The following is a 20,792-nucleotide window of genomic DNA, read 5'->3' as shown; positions in this document are numbered from 1 at the left end:
GCTGTGACAAATGATCTTTTCTCTTTTGGGCTGTTATTTTCACTCCTGTAAAACATAGAGATAATTTTTATACTAGAGTACTAAATGTAAGATTCCTATGATCATGGATATCTATATAGAAAATAAAGACACCTCCAAACCTCAAGATTCATAATAATAATAAAAAAGTCCTACAATAAATATCCCTTAAATTTTATTGGAAATTGAGATTCTTCTTAATTCTCTATGCCCACATTCCTTCAACAAGACCATCATCATGACTACCATACAACTAGTCCCTGCTTACACATAGGCTAATTTACAAAGTATTTTTTATAATCCTGGTTGCTCAGAACTTGGAATGCATTTTTCAGACATGTTAAAGAATTTGTGAAATGATGTGTTAGATGTTAGAGATTTTGTGCAGGAACCAGACAAACTCATAAAAAAACTTTATTGGAGGGAAAACAGCTAAGCTTGTTTTCGGCACAAATTAATGACGATAGATTAAACCTGCCTTCTTTTCCCACAAATATTGAGGTGGTGTTTAATGACCATAAAGATTGGAGTGGTCCTGATCTTGGAACCAAGGGTTGGGATGAGAGTGGTGTCTCAACAAATCGCTAGACAGTTGTTCCAAACCTGGCCAATGGGAAAAAGCACAAGCCAAACTTTCCATGGACTCTGCTCAATATCTCTGCCAGGTGCCCCTCTTCATATTCAATGAACTTCTCCCAGTGCTGCAGGCTCCATGATGCTTAGCATCTGATTGTCCAGAGGACACAGAGCTTACATATTACATTGCTGTCTCAGAAGCTTAAATGAAATTCCCTGCCAGAATAACTAGGTATCATAAAGGGGGATAAAAAGAAAAAAACGCTTGTCAAATTTCTAATTCAAAAATCTCATTATTGTGCATTGCACATGCTGGAGTAATCACTTACATGTGTTACGTCATGTAATCCTCACAACAAATCTGCAAGGCAGGTAGTTATACTCCCGCTTTTCGGACAAGAAAAGTAAACCTTTGAATGGCTAAGTTACCCAAGGTCACATGAGAGATGGTGCTGTGGATTGATGTCCCCCCAAAACTTCGTCCCACTGTGACAGTGTAAAGAGGGTGGGAAATCATATTATGGTAATTGAAAGGTGGGGCCTTGAAGAGATGATTAGATTCTGAGGACTGTGCCTAGTGAATGGATTCACAATGGTGGTCAGGGATGTGGTTCTGAGGGCTTTAAAAGGAGAGCTTGTGAGAGTCTCTCCCACTCTGCTCCACCATTATCGCTATGTGACACACTGCATTGCTGCTGTAGGGACACCTCACCAGATGTGTTCCCTGGACTTTAGACTTGCCAGCCTCAAAAAACATAAGCAATAAATTTCATTTCCTTACAAATTATCCAATTCCAGGCATTTTGTTATAAGCAACAGAAACAGACTAATATAGAAAATTGGTACCAGAGAAGTGGGGTGTTGCTTGTAATAAATACTTGAAAATATGGAAGCAGCTTTGGAACTGGGTGTTGAAGAGAGGAAGAATTTGCAGGTACAGGCTAGGAAAAGCCTAGATGCTGGCAAGAGTTTAGAAGACAAGAAAACCAGGCAAAGTTTGGAACTTCTTAGTGACTGGGTAAATAGTGGAGGGCAAAATGCTAATAGAAATATGGACAGTAAAGGCCATTCTGAGAAGATTTCAGATGCAAATGAGAAGGGACTTATGGAAACTGGGACAAAGATTCCCTTTGCTAAAAACTGGCAAGAAACTTGGCTGCATTCTGTTCATGCCCAAAAGTATTATGGAAGGTGGAACTTTAAGGTACTGACTGACCCAGGTTATTTGGCAGAAGAAGTTTCTAAGCAGCAAAGCATTAAAGAGGCTGCATGGCTACTTGTAACAGCCCATGCTGAATTATGGTGGCAAAGGCATGACGTAGAGCCAGAATTTAAATGGCAAGCAGAGCATAAAGATTTGGAAAATTTATAGCCTTGTCATGAGGTAGAGAAGCAGAGAGCATTTTCAGGAGAACAATTGAAAGGTGTAGCCCAGCAACTATTTGCTAAGGAGATGAGTACAGAAGAAAGAGATTATCAAGAGAAGGGGAAAAAGACCTTGAAGGCATTTCAGAGACTGCTGTCTTTCATTACAAGACCAGAGGCCTAAGGAGACAGAATGGTCTTTGGAATGGGCCCGAGGCACTCTTTATGGGCTCGGTGCCCCCACATCAGCTTGGGATGCTGCTCCCCACATCAGCACCCCAGCTGCTTTGGCTGCTCTGCCTATGGTTAAACTGGCCACAGGTGTGGCTGGACCCACAGCTTTTGAAAATACAAGCCAGAAGCCTTGGCAGCATCCATGTGGTGTTAGATCCGCAGGCTCTCAGAATGCCAGAGCTGTGGAGGCTTGGGAGCTTTCACCCTGATTGGGTGGAATGGATGTATGGAAAAGCCCAGGGGCCCAGGAGGAGACCTGTCACAGAGGCAGAGTCGACTGGAACAACTTTGCTAGAATAATGACTAGTGGAAACATGGGGTTGGAGTAGCAGCAGAGAAACCCATCAGCACCATGCCTCGTAGAGTTGTGGGAGCAGGACTGCCATGTAGATCCCAGAATTGTGAATCCACCAGCATGCAATGCCAGGCTGTGAGACCTGAAGCATGGCCTCAGACCAGGAAAGCCATAGAAGTGGAGCTTCCCAAGGATTTGGGGGCCCAACCCCCACACTGGTATGCAGAGTACGTCAAACATGGAGTCAAGGTACATGATTTACCAGCTTTGAGATGAATGCCTGTCCTGCTGGGTTTCAGGCATGCTTAGAACTCATTACCCCTTTCTTTTGGCATTATTTCTCCCTTTCTGAATGGGAATATGTACCATATACTTGTCCCACCATTGTATCTTGGCAGTAGATAACTTGTTTTGATTTCAAAGATAGGACTTTGAACTTTAGACTTTTGAGTAGAAACAAGACTTTGGGGATGAAATGAATGTATTTGTATGTGAAAAGTATATGAGTTTGGGGGTCCAGGGATGAAATGCTGTGGATTGATGTCCCCCCAAAACTTAGTCCCCACTGTGATGGTATAAAGGGGGGGATCCTATTATGGTAATTGAAAGGTGAGGCCTTGAAGAAGTGATTAGATTCTGAGGACTGTACTTAATGAATGGATTAATAATGGTTGTCAGAGGTGTGGTTCTGAGGGTTTTGGAAGGAGGGCATGTGAGAGTCTCTCTCTCTCTCAGCTCCACCATTCTTATCATGTGACACCCTGCATTGCTGTAGGGTCACCTCACCAGATGTGTTCCCTGGACTTTGGACTTGCCAGCCTCAGAAACTGTAAGCAATAAATTTCATTTTCTTAGAAATCATCCAATTCTAGGTATTTTATTATAAGCAACAGAAACAGACTTATACAGATGGTAGAGCCAAAAATTCAAACCCAGGTTCATATGATAGCCAAAATTGTGTTGTTAATCACAGGGTTAGTTTGTTAAGTCCAAGATGGGCTTTTCACATAGGTAGAACTCTCCAACATCCACAACTCTTTCAAGTGAAACTAAACTGTCAAAAGAGAATGGATGATAGACCAGGTAAACCAGGCATAAAACTAACCCTATAGTCCAAAGTTCATGTGGGGTTCACAATAATATCTTTCTCTATGAAGAATGGTTTAGCTTGCCTATCCCTTCATAAATGAATTGGAATCACAATGGATATATTGGCTTGGCTTCTTATTTGATTCTTAACCTACAAATACATTTACATGCACATATTCTTATCTTTTAAATTTTTTTATTCATTTATCACACATCCCACGCTCACAAGCAAAGGATGTTTCTCTTTTAGCCCAAAGCTTATTCCCATGCATGTGCTCTAAATCCTCCATGAGCTCTGGGACACTCTTTATCCATTATACCATCTCTCACACATATTCAACTCATCCATCTTTACTTACACCTTCCTACAATTTGTAAACATCTTTTTTTTAAATCCCCTTTCAATTCTATATTCTCTTCTAACTACTTCCATAACTCTTTCTCTTTTAATTCAGAGATAAAGTTTTTTAAAACAACAACATGTATTCATTGTCTCCACTTTTCACCTCTCATTAACTCAATACCCTACAATCTGGCTTTCTGTCCCATCGCTCTATCAAAATTCCATTATGATCTCCAATCTTCTAGGTGACAAATCTAAAGGATTCTCTGGAGTATTTATTTTTGTGGATTTATGTGTCATTTGGTCCTATCCAGTTAATTGTTCCCTCCTCCTTTGAATTCTCTCCATCATTGGCTTCCATGACAAGGTTTTGCCCTGTTCTCTTACCTTCTTCAGTGCTGCTCTTCAGATTTCTTCATGGATCTGCCTTCAGGTCCCAGCACCTTATTTTTATTTTTGCATTTTAAAAATCAATAATAATTCCTTGATATAATCAAACATTAAACATGTTTAAATGTCTGCAATTCTCTCCCCCTCCCTCTTTCTTTCTTACAGTCGATTTGTTTATATCAGGTTCTGAATAAGTTCTGCTTGTTTGCGTTGGTTGCTATGTTGGCTGTCTCCTAAGTCTCTTTTAATGTATAGGTTCCCCTTTTGTCTAATTTTTTCCGCTTTACCCCATAAGTTTTCCCAAGGTCTGGATTTGCTGGCTCCATCCCAGTAGTGTCATTTAACATGTTCCACTGTCCCCTGCATTCCCTGATGATTGGTTGCTGGATCCTGAGGCTTGGTCTCACTCAGGTTAGATTTGGCTTCAGAGGCTTACGTTCTTACTGCAGGAGGCCTGTTATGTCTGACTGTATCTCTGATGTTAGCCGTCATTGATGATCATTTGTTAGGTTCATTATTTCAACAGGGGTTTGCAAAATGCCATATTCTAATTATTTTATTCCCTATTTAACAGCCAGGATACTTCATTAGACAGAAATCTTCCCTCCTCAGCTATTTATGGTTATCCTGAGGAAGAATTCATATAGGAAAGACAGGATAAATGCTTGACTCCCCCTTTTACTTACTAGTTTTAGAAAAATGAATTGTTTCCCTATCATCTTCCAAAGAGACTGAGTTTGTTTGCTTTTGTTTCATTGTCATTATAGTTTTTTGTGGTGGTAAGATTTAGTTTCTTTCTCGTTCTCATTTGCACTTTCGTTCTACCAGTGGGTTTTGTTCTTTCTATGTATTTGTGATAGTATCACTTTTCAGATTCCAGATGCAGGACTCCTTTGGGGATTTCTTGCAGGGCTGGTCATGTAGTGGTGAACTCCCGCAGTTTTTGTTTGTCTGGAAAATACACTATTTCTCCCTCATTTCTGAAGGATGGCTTTGCTGGGTATAGTATTCTTGGCTGGCCATTTTTTTTGTTTTTGTTTTTGTTTTTCTTTCAGCATTTTGAATATATCATCCCATTTTCTTCTGACCTGTAGAGTTTCTGTTGAGAAGTCTGTGTTAGTCTAATAGCGGCTCCCTTATAGGTGAGTTGACACTTTTCTCTTTCTTCTTTTAAGATTCTTTGCCTTTTAGCTTTGCCAGTTTGACCAGAATGTGTCTTGGAGAGGCTCTTTTTGGATTGAATCTGTTTGGGGATCTTTGAGCTTCATGGATCTGAAAGTCCATGTCTCTCCCTATACCTGGGAAGTTTTCTGTTATTACTTCATTGAATAGATTTTCCATGTCTTTCTCCTCCCCTTCTGGAACACCCATGATTCAAATGTTTGTGTGCTTAAGGTTGTCTGCTAGCTCTCTTAGATTTTCCTCATTTTAAAAAATTTTTTTCCTTTTTTTGTCTGCCTGAGTTATTTCAAAAAGACTATCTTCAAGATCAGAAATTCTTTCTCCTGCTTGTTCTAGCCTGCTGCTTAAGCTCTCAATTGTGTTTTCTATTTCACTGAGTGAAACTTTCACTTCCATGAGTTCTGCTACATTCTTTTTAAAGATATTAATCTCTTTGCAAATTTCTCCCTTTATATACTGGATTTTTTTTTTCTCATTTCATTATGTTGTCTAACTGAGTCTTCTCATTTCTCAGTAAGTTTCCTTAAGATTGTTACTCAGAATTCCTTTTCAGTCATTTCAAGGGTCTTCTGCTCTATACAGGCTGGTGCTTGAGAATTACTTTATTCTTTTGGTGGTGTCATATTTTCATGGACTTTCTTATTTCTAGTATCTCTACATTGATGTCTTGTCATCTAGGAGAGGAGCTCCTTCTTGTGTTACTCTGGAGTGGGCTTTGAGGAGAGAGAATTCCTCTTCTTTTTCCAGCCTCTGCTGGTGACTCTCCTTTTGTCAATGCAGTCAAGTGTTTGGCAGGCTGCTTGCACAGTGGCTGTAGCTACTGCTGTGGTGTTGAGCTGCTGCTTTTACAGCAGCCATAGCTGTGGCAGTGGCTATGGTGGCCACCTGCACAGAAGTGGTGGTTTTGGTGTGCTTCTTGCCTGCTTCTGGGTGGAGGGGGATGCCCTTAGCTCTTGGCTAGGACACTGGGTGTGCTCCTTCCCAGCACCTTAAATACTGATATTCCCCTGTGTTCTGTCTTGGCTGTTTTCCTCACTCTAAATTCTCTGAATGATTTCACCTGTATTCATGCCTTCAACTGAAATCCACAGATGCTGATTCACATTGGTGAACAAAATGTTTACAGACCCTCCCCCTATGGGGTTTATGATATAGTGAGAGAGACAGTCATTAAATGAATGATCACACAAGTAATACAATCATCATTGTGGCAAGTGCCTTGAAGGAAAAGAAGGCTCTTTGAAAATAAAAGCAGTGGAGATTTCTATGAGGAGGTAATGTTTAAGCTGGCCAAAGAGTGGGGAGGGAGTAACATATCCAAGCTAAGGAAATAGCATGCACGGTGTCCTAAGATGGAGAAAGTTCATCCTGGAGAAAGGAAACAATGTGCCCAAGGGTGCAGAAGTTAGAGAGTATACATTTGGATAATAGGTTATCCAAAGATTTGATAACACATTGGTGGAGGGAAGAAGAAAAGTATGGTATGGTGTATTAGTCCGTTTCTGTTGCTTATAACAAAATAGTTGGAACTGGGTGATTTGTAAAAAAAACCAGAATTTATTGCTTATAGTTTAGGAGGCTAGGAAGTCCAAAGTCCAGTGAACACATCTGGTGAGAATCTTCTTTGGTGGTGGCTTTACAGCAATGCAGGGGTCTCACATGGAAGAAAATGGCAGAGTAGAGAGAAAAAGACTCTCATGTGCTCTCCTATGAAAGCCCTCAGAACCACGCCCCGACCACCGTTTTTAATCCATTAACTACAGCATGGTCCTACAATCTAACCACCTCTTGAAGGCCCCACCTTTCAATTATCATAGTATGATTTCCCACCTTCAACAGCTACAGTGAAGGCCAAGTTTCCAACTTCTGGAACTTTGGGGGACACAATTTAAGCTTCAATGAGTTTGGGGGGTCAGTCAATCCACAGCATTCCACCCCTGGGCCCCCAAAATTCATGTCCTTTTCATATAAAAATACATTCATTTTGTCCCCAAAGTCTTAACTTGTTTCTACTCAAAAGTCCAAAGTTCAAAGCCCCATCTGTGAAATCACAATAAGTTATTTACTGCCAAGATACAATGGTGGGACAAGCATATAGTATATATTCCTGTTCAAAAAGGGAGAAGTCAGCCAAAAGAAAGGGGTAAACAGTCCTAAGCAAGTCCAAAGCCCAGCAGGTCAGGCAACACATCTTAAAGCTGAAGAATCATGTACCTTGACTCAATGTTCGAGGTTCTCTGCGCACTGTAGCAGGGGTTGGGTCCCCAAGTCCTTAGGCAGCTCCACTCCTATGGTTCTCCTGGTTTCTGGCCATGCTTAGCTCTCACTGGCTGGCATTGCACACTGATAGCTCCACAAATTGGAGTCTTCGTGGCAGTCCCTCTCCCACAGTTCCACTAGGCATGGTGCTGATGGAGGTTATCTGCTGCAACTCTGACTCTGTATTTCCGCTCAGCATTACTCTAGCGAAATTTGTCTGGGGTGACTCTGTCCCTGCAACAGATCTCTCCCTGGGTCCCCAGGATTTTCCATACGTTCTTCGAAATTGGGGTGGAGGCTCCCAAGCCTCTACAGCTCTGGCAGTTTGCCAGCCTGCAGACTTAACCCCCCATGAATACCACCAAGCCTTCTGGCTTGTAACTTCCAAAGCTGTGGGTCCAGCCACACCCAGGTCCAATTTAGCCATAGCTGGAGCAGCCAAAGCATCCAGGGTCCTAATGGTGGAAGCAGCTTCCCGAGTTAGCCCTGGGCAGTAAGCCCGAGGAGGGTACTTCCTGCCTGCTTCCCAAGACCATTTTGTCTCCCTAGGCCTCTGGGCCTGTGACGGAAGAGGCAGCCCCTGAAACGCCTTGAAGGTCTTTATTGCTTTCTCTTGATAATCCCTTTCCTCTGTACTCAGGTCCTTAGCAAAGGGCCCCTGGGCTATACCCTTGCTTTGTGGCCAGGCTGAAAGTTTCCAATTTTTTGCCCACTACTTTGTTTTGAATTATAAATTCTGTCTTTACCTCATTCCTTTTCTTCCATAACACAGTTTAGGCTTGTGCAAGTAGCCATGCAGGTTCCTGAATGTTTTGCTGCTTAGAAATGTCTTCTGCCCAATACCCTAGTTCAGTACCTCGAAGTTCCACATTCCATAAAACTTTTGGGCATGAACAGAATGCAGCTGAATTCCTGGCCAGTTCATAGCAAGGGTGATCTTTGCCCCAGTCTCCAATAAGCTCCTTCTCATTTCTATCTGAGACCTCCTTAGAATGATCTTAACAGTCCGTATGTCCATAAGCATTCTGGTCACCACCATTTAACCACTCTCTAAAATATTCCAAACTTTCCCTGGTTTTCTTGTCTTCTTAACTTTTACTAGCATCTAGGCTTTTTCTAGCCTGTTCCTCCAACTTCCTCCAGCCTCTCCACAGCACTCAGTTCCAAAGCCATTTCCACATTTTCAAGTATTTGTTATAGGCAACACTCTACTCCTGGTACCAATTTTCTGTATTAGTCCATTTCTGTTGCTTATAACAAAATATTTGGAACTGGGTGATTTGTAAGAAAACAAAATTTATTGCTTGTAGTTTTGGAGGTTGGGAAGTCCAAAGTCCAGTGAACACATCTGGTGAGAATCTTCTTTGATGCTGGCTTTACAGCAATGCAGGGGTCTCACTGGCAGAAAATGGAGGAACAGAGACAGAGACTCTCATGTGCTCTCCTTTTAAAGCCCTCCAAACTACACCCCTGACCATCATTATTAATCCATTCACTACAGCATGGTCCTACAATCTAATCACCTCTTTAAGGCCCCACCTTTCAATTACCATATTAGGATTTCCCACCCTCAATAGCTACAGTGGGGGCCAAATTTCTAGTATGCGGAACTTTGGGGGATACAATTTAAGCTTCACTGAGTTTGGGGGGATATTCAATTCACAGCATAGGGTAGGCATAGGCCAGAAGGAGAAAGGCATTTTCTGACTACTGTGGAGTTTGAGATTTATGGGTTACTGTTGATGGGGAGTATTTGAAAGGTTTCATCTGGTGGCAGTGAGGAAGTTTACTTGAAGTCAAGGAACAGTAGTGTCAAGGAGACAAATTTGGAAGCTATTATAACAGGCAGGGTAAAATTAGTGTCTGTAAAACAAGGACAGTAGAAATGGAAACAGGAAAAGAGAGTTTAGAGCTGCATTAATCAAAAAGATTGACACAACATGGATTGATCGATTTGTAGGTCAGGAAGAGACAGAGGAAGTAGGTTGAGTTTTAGCCATGCTGAGAGGGAGCAGCCTGCAGCTCTTCCAGGTGGATATGTTCAATAAGTGGTTGGAAATAGAATCTGGGATCAGGAAAAGGGTCAGGTTTAGAGAACTGGGGGGGAGGAAACCTCCCTCTGAGCTCCATATATACAACTGCCAACTCAACCTTTCCACCTAGAAATCTCAGGTCTTTATCTACCCCCCTAAACTCTCTTACAGTCAATTATGCCACCACCATCAAGAGCTCTGCCCAGGTCATCCCTGACACCTCCAACTCACTCACACATCCAGTCAATCATGAAGTCCCATCTTCTCATCAAAATATGTCTCCTACAAGTCTCAAACACATGCTTCTCTATACTGCAGCTTCCGGCTCTCTAAATCAATTAACTTTTAACTCACCAAAACTGCTTGCCTGGTATTTCCACATAAACTACTCCCTCCTCATCCAATCTATTCTCTATACATTAGGTCCTGGGACTACCACAGTGAACAAAAAGCCACAGTCCCTTGCTCGAAGGGCCTTTAACTGAATGAAGGGAGACTGTCAATAAACACTTGTAATGTGAAAAAGCAGTCGTCTGACAGGGGAAATGGACAACTTAAGAAGACTGTCTTTTGCCAGGAACGGGAAGCCCAGGATGCAGTTCTTTGCATGTTGGCACCACCTCTGGGTCAGTTCCTACAGGTGCACACATGTTTTGGGGCCAACGGGAATGAGATACAAGAATGATAATACAGCTTGTGTGTGAAGTGGGAGTACAGGGGTGGTATGAAAGATTTCATTTCAGGGCACGCATGCTGTGTGGGTGCCAGAGACAAAGGATTGGCTCTTCTGTGGTATTTTTTATGAGCCAGGCACAGGCAAGGTGTGTACTTCCAAGTATCTTTTTACTCTAATATTTTGACATTAAACTTTCCATTAATGATTTTTAAGGGCCTTGCTATATCTCCCTGGGGATTTGTCAGCTGTATTTTTCCCTTACTTCATTTCACAATTTTCTTTCTGCTATATATCTTAGTGAATTCTTCCTTTTGTTTTTGGCAGACTCTACTTTTTCAAGCCTAATTTTTCTACCATACTTTATCTTCCAGTTTCTTTTCTCATGCCTTCCCTCATATTTTCTAACACCACTTTCATTCAGCTTCTCCTCTATTCACCTCACCAGACCATATTAACTTGATCCTAAGGCCCCTTTTTTTGCAAATATTGACTTCTTGCCAGTAAACCCCAGGTGTATCATATGAAGCCCCCAGAACAAAACAGGAAGCCACATCTAGGGCATCAGGAAATACAGTCAGTGCCATCAGCTCCTCCTCAGGGAGAGACCAAGAGACCAAATACTCTTCCCATGCTTACATCTCACTACACTCTAGCCAGAGATACATGTGCACTGGTAGAGAAGGAAAATGCATAATATCCTCAGAATGACTTGGTTACTCAATTTCAAGGAGGATAGGGAGACCACACAACACTCAAGGCAATACTAGCAGAGGTGCAGGTCTGCTCGGCAAGTGTGTCAACACATGGCCAACTTGGACTATCAATCAACGAATAAATGTCAATCGATGACAAATAAAGCAATTAGGAAGGCATGAAATGAACAGCGTAGTATGTCTCTAAGTGCTGCCCCAGTTCAGCAAAGGACTTCATTTCACAATTTATCTTTCATCTTGCCATGTGAAAGACAACAGAGTTGAATCAGCAAATCTATAATGTTGATAAAATAGATAACATTATTGAGCACTTATTCTGAGCGAAGTGCTTCATATACATTATCTCCTTTAAACTTCAAACTTCCTCTATGTTAAATATTGTTTCATAGATGCAGAAATTGTGGCTCACAGAACTGACCCTTCATCACATGACCAGCAATAGTGGATCCAGGATTCCAAGCCCAGCAGCCAAAATCAAAGACGATATTCTAAGTCACTATAAAGTGGTCTAGAAAGTTCTTTGCTCGTGAAATATAAATATCACAGCAATTTGATCTCCATCAGCATCAATTTAAAATATATATGAACAAGCTCTTTAAAAGAAATAAGCTGGGCTCCCCTTTCTACCTCACCCTCGCCTCGCACTTGCAAGGATATATCTGCTCAAGAGGAGAGAGAACCTCTTCTATGCCCTGCCAAAAGCCACCCCCACTGAGAGGCTTTCTTGCACCACCCTCCTTCTTACTTTCTTCATAGGATCTATCAAGATCTGAAATTATCTTGCACATTTGCTCATTTACCTGTTTATATTGTTTCACCTGGTAGTATATTAGCCCTGAGGCAGAGTCTGTCTCAATGGTTACTACATCCTGACTACACAGTCGTTCCTTTAGCTTCTCGAAATTGTATTTCTGTTTCACATTTGTTACAGAATTTTATTTTAATGTAAAATAGTTTTAAATTTAAAGCTATCTTATATATAAAACAAAAATAATTGGTGAATGGACACAAAGAATGAGTACATTTTGTAATGACTAATATGCCAACTATCCTGACTTGATCATCACATATTGTACATAAATACTGATAGTCAACTCTGTACCCCACAAATCTGTATAATCAATTATGTTTCTTTTTTTCTTTTTTTTTTTGACTGATAAGGGGATCGCAACCCTCGGCAGGGTGTTGTCTGCACCACGCTCTACCAGTGAGCGCACCGGCCATCCCTACATAGGACCCGAACCCGCGGCCTTGGTGCTCCCAGCGCCGCACTCTCCTGAGTGAGCCATGGGGCTGGCCCTAATCAATTATGTTTCAATTAAAAAAAAAAAAACTCACTGGGTAGCCAGAGGATATGCAATAAAATATGGATAAAAGAAAAAAATAAAAAATTAATTACTGTGACTAGAAGTCTGTAAGTTTAATATTTTGCTGAGTTGTATTTTCAATTATTATTAGTACATAATTGATCAAAACAATTTGGATTAGGGAAATATATACATATTTTCATAATAATTTTTAAATATAAAAAGTAAAACTTTTATTAGAAAGGTACGTCTTAATGAGCTAATGGAGAAGTATGTTTAATATCTTGAATATAAGTAACACCAATATTTTGAAAAGCTACTTTGGCTCCCTAGGTTGTTACACTTGGAACAATGAACTATAACAGATTCAGGCTAAGTGATAGACCTTTCTTTATAATGGGGGGAGATGGGCCATTGTGAAAGGGGAGGTGGGAAAGGGCTACTAACACAACTCTTTAACTGTGGATGTTCTTTGATCAGTTTTAGGAAAGAGGTAATTAATCCTCTTAAAACTCTCTGTCCCTAATACCCTACCCCTTGGAAAATCTTCATGTATGTCAGGAGCACACACATCCTCATTGGAAGACCCCTGCTGTATAGTGAACTGCCTCCACAAATTAATGCCTACTGTGCCCAGGGAATAATAACTTATCTGGGAGCCCCTACACTAGATTCCCAGCTTTGCCAATATGAAGTTCAGCATGGGAGAAGATTTACTGCACCTATCCAAAATTTCACTGCATATAGGCAAAGAACTAGCTGCCTTCACATGGAACATTTTCTTTCTTTCTTTTTTTGTCTTTTTCGTGACCGGCACTCGGCCAGTGAGTGCACCGGCCATTCCTACATAGGATCCGAACCCGTGGCGGGAGCGTCACCGAGCTCCCAGCGCCACACTCTCCCGAGTGCGCCACGGGCTCGGCCGGAACGTTTTCTTTTAAAGAGAAATATAGAGCCGTAGAATTCTATAGCCAAAAGATATCTTGGGTGGCGCAGCCGGTGTGCAGCCGGTCACAAAAAAGACAAAGAGGGGAAAAAAAGATATCTTGGATATAAATTAACTTCCTTGTTTTACAGATAAGATCACCAACCAGTAATATGAAAGCCAGCTCCAGAATTCAAATCTGATTCTTAGTCCAGGGTATGAAAGAAGACTAGCTACCCTCTAAAAATTTGTATTCCTCCATCTATTGTGTAGAGTCAGGGCTGGGAAGTGGGCTGCCCAGCCAAGGACTATATTTCCCAGCCCCCTAGAGGTTAGGTGCAGCCATGTGACTGAGTTCCATGCAAAGGAATGTGACAGAAATGACGTGGGGCATCCAGGCCTTGCTTATAAAATCCTCCCACGTGCACTTCCCCATGCTCTTTTTTCCTCCAAACTGGATGAGACGGAGGCACCTCTAGAGTGACCTCAAAAGCTTCATATTTCTTTCTCTCTGTATCACAGTAATATATTGAACTTTCAGCAAGAGAGAAAAGAACTGTGGTTCCTAGAGGTGGAAAAGGGGAGGGGAGGGGGAGCGGGAGGGGGTCTAATGAGGAATTGGTCAACGGACACAAAGAATGACTGCGTATTGTAATAATGAATAAGCTAGCTATCCTTATCTGACCACCACGCATTGTACACAGTTATTGAAAATGAACGTTGTACCCCACATGTATGTACAATAAATTATCGTATAAAAAAAAAAGGCAGCTTCATATTGAAAATGGAAGAGCCTCTTTCAGCTGGAGAGCCTAATGACCTGTTAGCTTGACTAGTACTTTGTTACAAGCAAGAAATAAACTTCTATTATGCCTGAGCAGTATGTTTTGGAGGCCTTTTGTTAGAACAGTTAGCTTACCCTAACTAATACACAGGGTTTCTATAGTATGCCACCCTACCTTTGCTTTGATCCATTGAGTCACTTCATCTCCTCTTAAAGTGTGAAAAGATAATAATTTTAGTACATTGTGATGGCTAATTTTATGTGTTCGCTTCACTGAGCCACCAGGTGACCAGACAGTTGGTTTAGCATTATTCTCAGTATGTCTGTGAGAGTGTATCTGGATGATATTAACATTTAAATCGGTAGACTGAGTAAAGCAAATTGCCCCCCTCACTGTGCAGGGGCCTCATGCAATCCACTGAAGACCTTGATTGAACAAAAAGGCAGAGTAAGAATTCCCTCTCTGCCCAGTTGTCTTTGAGCTGAAATATTGGTCTTTTCCTGCCTTAAGACTTGTCCTCATACTAAAACTTAAACCATCAGCTCTCCTGGTTCTCAGGCCTTCAGACTTGGACTAGAACTATACCAGCCTCTATAATTCCCTAATCTCTCTCTCTCTCTTTCTCTCTCTGTCTCTGTCTCTCTCTGTCTGTCAGCCCTACACACACACACACACACACACACACACACACACACACCCACACACACACACCCACCCACCCACACACACACACACACACACGAGGGTACTTCAAAAAGTGTGTGTGTGTATCTCATATTGGTTCTGTTTCTCTGGGGAATCCAGACTAATAAATATCTGGAGGTAACAGTTTGCTCTATGAGCTAGGGGTTGCATGGACTAATTGGTAAAACAGTAGCAATTCTTAGCTATCTGGTGTTGTAATATGAAAATAAAGTGTCAATAGCATCTATCACCTAATTATTTAAGATCCTAGTGACAGCATAGTACCATGAGAAACAAAATTTGCACCTAAAAGGAACAGAATTTTCAGTCTCCAGTGGTCCACTTGGCACACTATCCTGGGAGGGAGACAAATGTGCGAAAATCTATTTATCAGTTCACCCTCCAGGGAGGGAGAAAACAGGGGTGGATGAAATCTCCAAAGCTAAACATTAGTTAAAAAGACAGGATCAAATGTAAAATCTTCAGAATTTGGGACGTGGAAGAAATCTCAGCGATCGTCCAGACGCTTTCTTTTCCCAGTGAGGCCCAGAGGGGGATAGTGGGCAATAACTTCTGGGTAGTATTACATAGACTGGGATTCAAACACAGCTCTGCCTCTCATTAGCTGTGCTACCTTAATTTAAGCAAGTTTCCTAACCTTTCTAAACCTCAATTTTCTCATTCTTAAAATAAGAATAACCTACCTAACAGAGAAGGCAATTAAGATTAATCAAGATAAAATATATATAGCGTGGCAATGGCTCAATAAATGATAGTTTCTTTCCTGCGACAAAATCAGAATCAGAAGCCAAGCTTCCTCACCCCACCCCAGTTCAGGCCTTTCCATACACACCACACTGCCTACAACTCCCGGTCCCCAGCCCTTCAGCGGGGGGTCTTCAAGTACTTTCCAAGACTCACTGAGGATGGCCCATGAAGCTCTGTTAGGTGGCCTCAGGGTTGGTATAGTGCAAATATAAAAACGGTTAACATCTGTACTCCTCATTCTGGTTTCATAATTTGATATATAGTTATTAAAAAACATAAAAAGACACTTGCTCCCTGTGGCTTGCTGTGGCAATATCATGGAAAAAATTTACTGTGAGTCAGAGGGCTTAAATCTCAGCTCCAGTTCTCATACTTCCTTGCTCTGTGCTACTTTGGGCCTTGATTTCCTCAGCTGTAAATAAAGGGGCTTAAATTACATAATGAAGCTGAGATTATTATTGATTCTAAAATCTTATTTGTTCACTGATACTTCATCAAAAGCACTACCTTCCCTTAATCCTGGAGCATTCTTATATGTGTGATTTTGTGGCATTGAGTGTTTCTGTGTATGCTGGCAAAGCTGGAGCAGATGGAATAGCATCTCTGTCTGATCTTTTATACTAAATTAGTTAGTCTTCAGTTTAATAAAGAGCAAAAATCCTTGCAAAAACTGCATGTGGCCATCAGAAAGCTGAACTGCATTGTTCTCTGGCACAGGGTTGAGTGTGACTCAGATGCTAAAAAATAAAAAACCCAGTAGTTGGGTTAAGTTAACATCACAAGGGACACTGGTATGAAACAAGAAAATAAATGTCTTCCCAAAAGGAGGGAAAATCCTCCACCCATGGTATGTATTCATTTGAGAAATATTTTTGGAAAGGGAGAAAAAACTTTGGGTAGTGATTTCATAAACAATCATTGTGGTGGAAACCAACTCCATATTTCTTGTGGTTTAAGATTTTAGCACTTATGACAATTACACAGTTGACCCCAAAAAGCAAGGATGAAACGAGTCAGAGACCACTCCTAATGGTAGGTTATATCCCTTTTTTTCGATTGATGCATTCATTAAACAGATTGAGATTTACTTACTCACAGATTTATTGAGCACTTTAAATACATGCCAGGCCCAGTTCTAGGGCCTTTAGATACAGCAGTGAATAAAATATGCAAAATATTTGCATTCATGGCATCTTAGTCCATTTGGGCTGCTATAACAAAGTACCATAAACTGGTAGCTTATAAACAACAGAAACTATTATCACAGTTCTGGAGGCTGGGAAGTTCAAGATCAAGGCACCAGTAGATTTGGTGTTTGTTTAGAACCCGTTTTCTGGCTCATAGATGGTGCCTTCTCACTGTGTCCTCACGTGATGAAAGGTTGAAGGATCTCTCTGGGGCCTCTTTTATAAAGTCACTAATCTCATTCATGAGGGCTCCACCCTCATGACCTAATCACCTCCCAAAGGCCCCACCTTCAAATGCTGTAACATTGGGATTAGGTTTCAACATATGAATTTGGGTAGGACACAAACATTCAGTCTACAGCACATGGAAATCACATTCTAGTGGCAAATTCACCTCTTCTCCCAGAATTTGTAAGATAAGTTTTCAATTAAAAAAAAGAAGAAAAAAAAAAAAAGAAAAACATGGGGTGCTATACTTCTAGATTTTTTTTAAAAGGCAATATAGCTCCTTTTAAAAACTTCCATCCCACTGGCATCCAAACATTAAAGGCAAAGGAAGGCCATTCATGTCATGGCTATGCTATGGACTGTTCAATGCCAAGTGAAAAAAATTACCTTCCCATAGTTGGTTTGCTCATCAGGGACAAGTACCTTCAAGGCTTGGAAGCTGGGATCGTTAATAATCTGCAGTGGCAAAATTAAGTTTCACCAGGAACTTCCCAACTTCTTCCTTTTATAAGAATGCCACAAAACATTTCTTTTAGACCAGAAAACTTGATTGGGACTAAAATCCATAGCAGACCGCCATTGCCTTTGCTACCAGCCCACCTCCACAACAATGTGGACATAAACTAAACTATCATATGTGTTAACTTCCTTGTCTAAAAAAACAAGTGATCTTAGTAAAACTGGCTTAACACCAAGCCTCAGAAACCTAAGAAGAATGTGGCCCACTGCTAATCACAAAAGCAAGTGAACAGGAATTGTTCACAGGAATGCACGCGCGCACACACACACACACACACACACACACACACACACACACACACACACACACACACACACACACACACACACACACACACACACACACACACATTCATTCACTCAAGCACTCATGGAGAGTTCCAAAGTCACAGTATTAAATCACCAGCAGGAGTTACTGCAACTGAACTAAAAATGAACCACTTACAACCCGAGGCTGTCCTTCTGGTCACTGACATCTTCCTCCCATTAGAGTTGACAATGGCAGGCTGTCAAGTAAATACCTCATCGTCTCCTCCCACTGTCACAAGCCTCACACTGCAGCTTTACAAAGATAAAATAATAACTACATGTCAATCATACCGTCTTAAACTAGCTCTGTGCAATGTCTGTCAAGGCCCCTCCCCCGCCAGCTCCTGTCAGGAAATTACTACGACCCAAGGAATGGCCAACAGTTCAAACACTGGGTCTCCTTGGTGAGTACTTTTCTCATTTCCATGGCTCTTCAAACTTGGAAAATACTTAATGATCATTTTAATTACATGATTTAGGGTACTTTAGTTCTCAGAACGACCCTGCCAATAAATCTGCATTACTACTCTCTGCTATAGACGGGAAAACTAAGAGACTGACTGAAGACCACACGGCACTTTGCATCTGTGACTAACCATTTAGCTCTTGGTTAAAGTGACTTATAATAGTATTTGTTTGCTTTTGGGAGTTCAAGTGTAAAACCTTCTCCCTCCTTCCCCACTCCGTACCCCCATCTCTGTCCTCGTCCTCCCTCCAGGTTTATACTGGGACCCAGGCATCTCCTTGGGTCTTGGCAGGAGTGGCACGGAGAGAGGAAAAGGGGGTGGGGGTAGGCGGCAAGCCAGAGCTGCTGGCACCCAGCTATGTGTACATCCACTCCCACTTGCCCAACTTCAGGCCTACTGGTTGGAAGTGCCTGTCTCCTTCAGCAAAGCCAAGTTCACCAACAGGCTGCATAGAGAGGACCACGTCATATTGGTCTCCTTAATAAGTATGGGCCTCTGAGACCTAGGGGTCCTCAGTGCATGATCACCAGCCACTGCTTTCTGGAGACCCAGTTCACAACTGTGACAGCTTGTCAGTATGAGATCACAGCTTTTAAAACTAAATACAACCCATTTGCAAAAGCTTTCCTTGATGCAAAGGAAAGAAGCAATTACAAAGATATGATGGAAGAACCTCGAGCCAGCAATCTGGGTACTCCCAACCAGGGGGGTGGCTTATTCCTGGAACCAGCACCTTCGGTCCACCTGCCAAGCCCCATCCTCATTTTGGAGGCCCCCCTCACTTCCCTTCACATATGGCTGTGAAAGGTACCCACCCTGAGTAATCACTTGTTCATCCCTCTACCCAGCCTTTACGCTTATCAGAATAATTCCCCAACACAGTCTGACAATTCATGTGCACGTTTATCCATGCTCCAATCCCATGACAATTGGGCCAGCCTCAGAATGCTTGCCCATACCAGCATGCTCCCCATGAGTCATAACACTGGACCATCTAGTTCTAGAATCCCCACTATATGAAGGGGCTGCCATGGTCACAGACCTTCTTGACAGCCAGTGCAATGCTTTGGCCCAAGCTCACCTCACAGCCGCATGGACAACCAATGTCACCACCTTCCATGTGAATCAAGACCCTTGTCTTAAAAGATGCAATGACTTTTTTGTTGTGGCAACAAGTGTTTATTTGATTGATCTACTAGGTACAAAATGGCAGTCTCATGAGTCAAGGGAAGGAAATAAAGCCTTATTAACCTCATTTTAAAATAAAGAAGAAATACATGTTCTGCAAAGAGTACCACCACCACCCCTTTGTCCATCATTTGCAACAGCAGTGTTGTCTTAGGTCACTTATGTGCTATAGGTAAATTCAAGTATGGTAACAATGCAGTTGGCCTAACTCAACATTATTTACAGTAAAAAAAAATGTTTGCTAGGGTCCAGAAACATTTTGTTTGTTTGCTTCTCATACAACATATAAATGACTTTGGCACACCAAAATTTGTACAACTCCAATATTCTATTCTACTTTAATGAGATAAAAAACAAACTTTAATTCTCTTCCTTATTGCTTTCAAGTAGTTTTCAGTCCTCTCTTGTGGCAAGTGTCATAGAGTTGAGCTGTTAAGGATAGAATAAAATCAGAGCTGAGAATAGCGGATTTTAGTTGAATTGGAAATTTGACTGCTCTGCTCATTGAATTTATTTGAGCATATATAGCTAAATCTCTTGTACAAGAATACTTCAAAAGGTTTGTGGAAAAACAGAATTAAAAGCTAATACAAATCTTTCTGTGAACTTTTTGACGTATCCTCCTATGTTAATCCTACAACTGTTTTATATATTTCTTTTGACAAAGTAGCCAAAGACAATCAGCAGAAAGCATTTTTCTGCAAAATAAAGGCATTATGAAAAAAACAATTAAATATGGTTTAAAAAAAGAAAAGAAAAATGAAAGACTAAGAGCCTAACATCATTGAAGGCAGTGCATTGGGTGGGAGTTTGAAGGGAACATGTTCCCTATTTCAACTACCATTAAATTCTATATGATAAACTTAGTTACATAAAAGATTAAGATAGGTCTTCAAGCCTTTCCTGATAGATCATACCCCTGTTCTCTCCTCCTCTCCATTTCTTCCAATCACACAATAGGAGGTGCAGAAGCAAGGTAGAGAAATAGAGCATATCTCTTATTCTCTCAGGAACTTCATCAGCACCTCAAAAATAAGGGTTCAAACTAATAATGAGATGATCTCCAAGATCACTTCCAGCCCAGCTCTAATATTAAGTTACTTTAAGGCTTCAGAGAACTGAAAACCATCCTTTCTTCATCAAAAAGCTCTAAGTCAAGTCCTTGGTCTAGTGGATTGGTAGATCTAAAAACCAAAACCTACAATCTGTTCTATCAGCAAATCCCTGTGTGATCTCAGGGGCAACAATGATG

General features: G+C 41.3%; 1 pseudogene; it reads left to right on the top strand.

The window, feature by feature from the left end:
- Positions 1 to 2,545: 2,545 nt before the first annotated feature.
- On the top strand, positions 2,546 to 19,476 carry LOC134384410 (T-box transcription factor T-like; annotated as a pseudogene).
- The last annotated feature ends 1,316 nt before the right edge of the window (positions 19,477 to 20,792 follow it).

This window comes from Cynocephalus volans, chromosome 8 (genome assembly GCF_027409185.1).
Source record: "Cynocephalus volans isolate mCynVol1 chromosome 8, mCynVol1.pri, whole genome shotgun sequence".
In the NCBI taxonomy this organism is placed as follows: Eukaryota; Metazoa; Chordata; class Mammalia; order Dermoptera; family Cynocephalidae; genus Cynocephalus; species Cynocephalus volans.
This window is presented reverse-complemented; position numbering and strand designations above follow the sequence as displayed.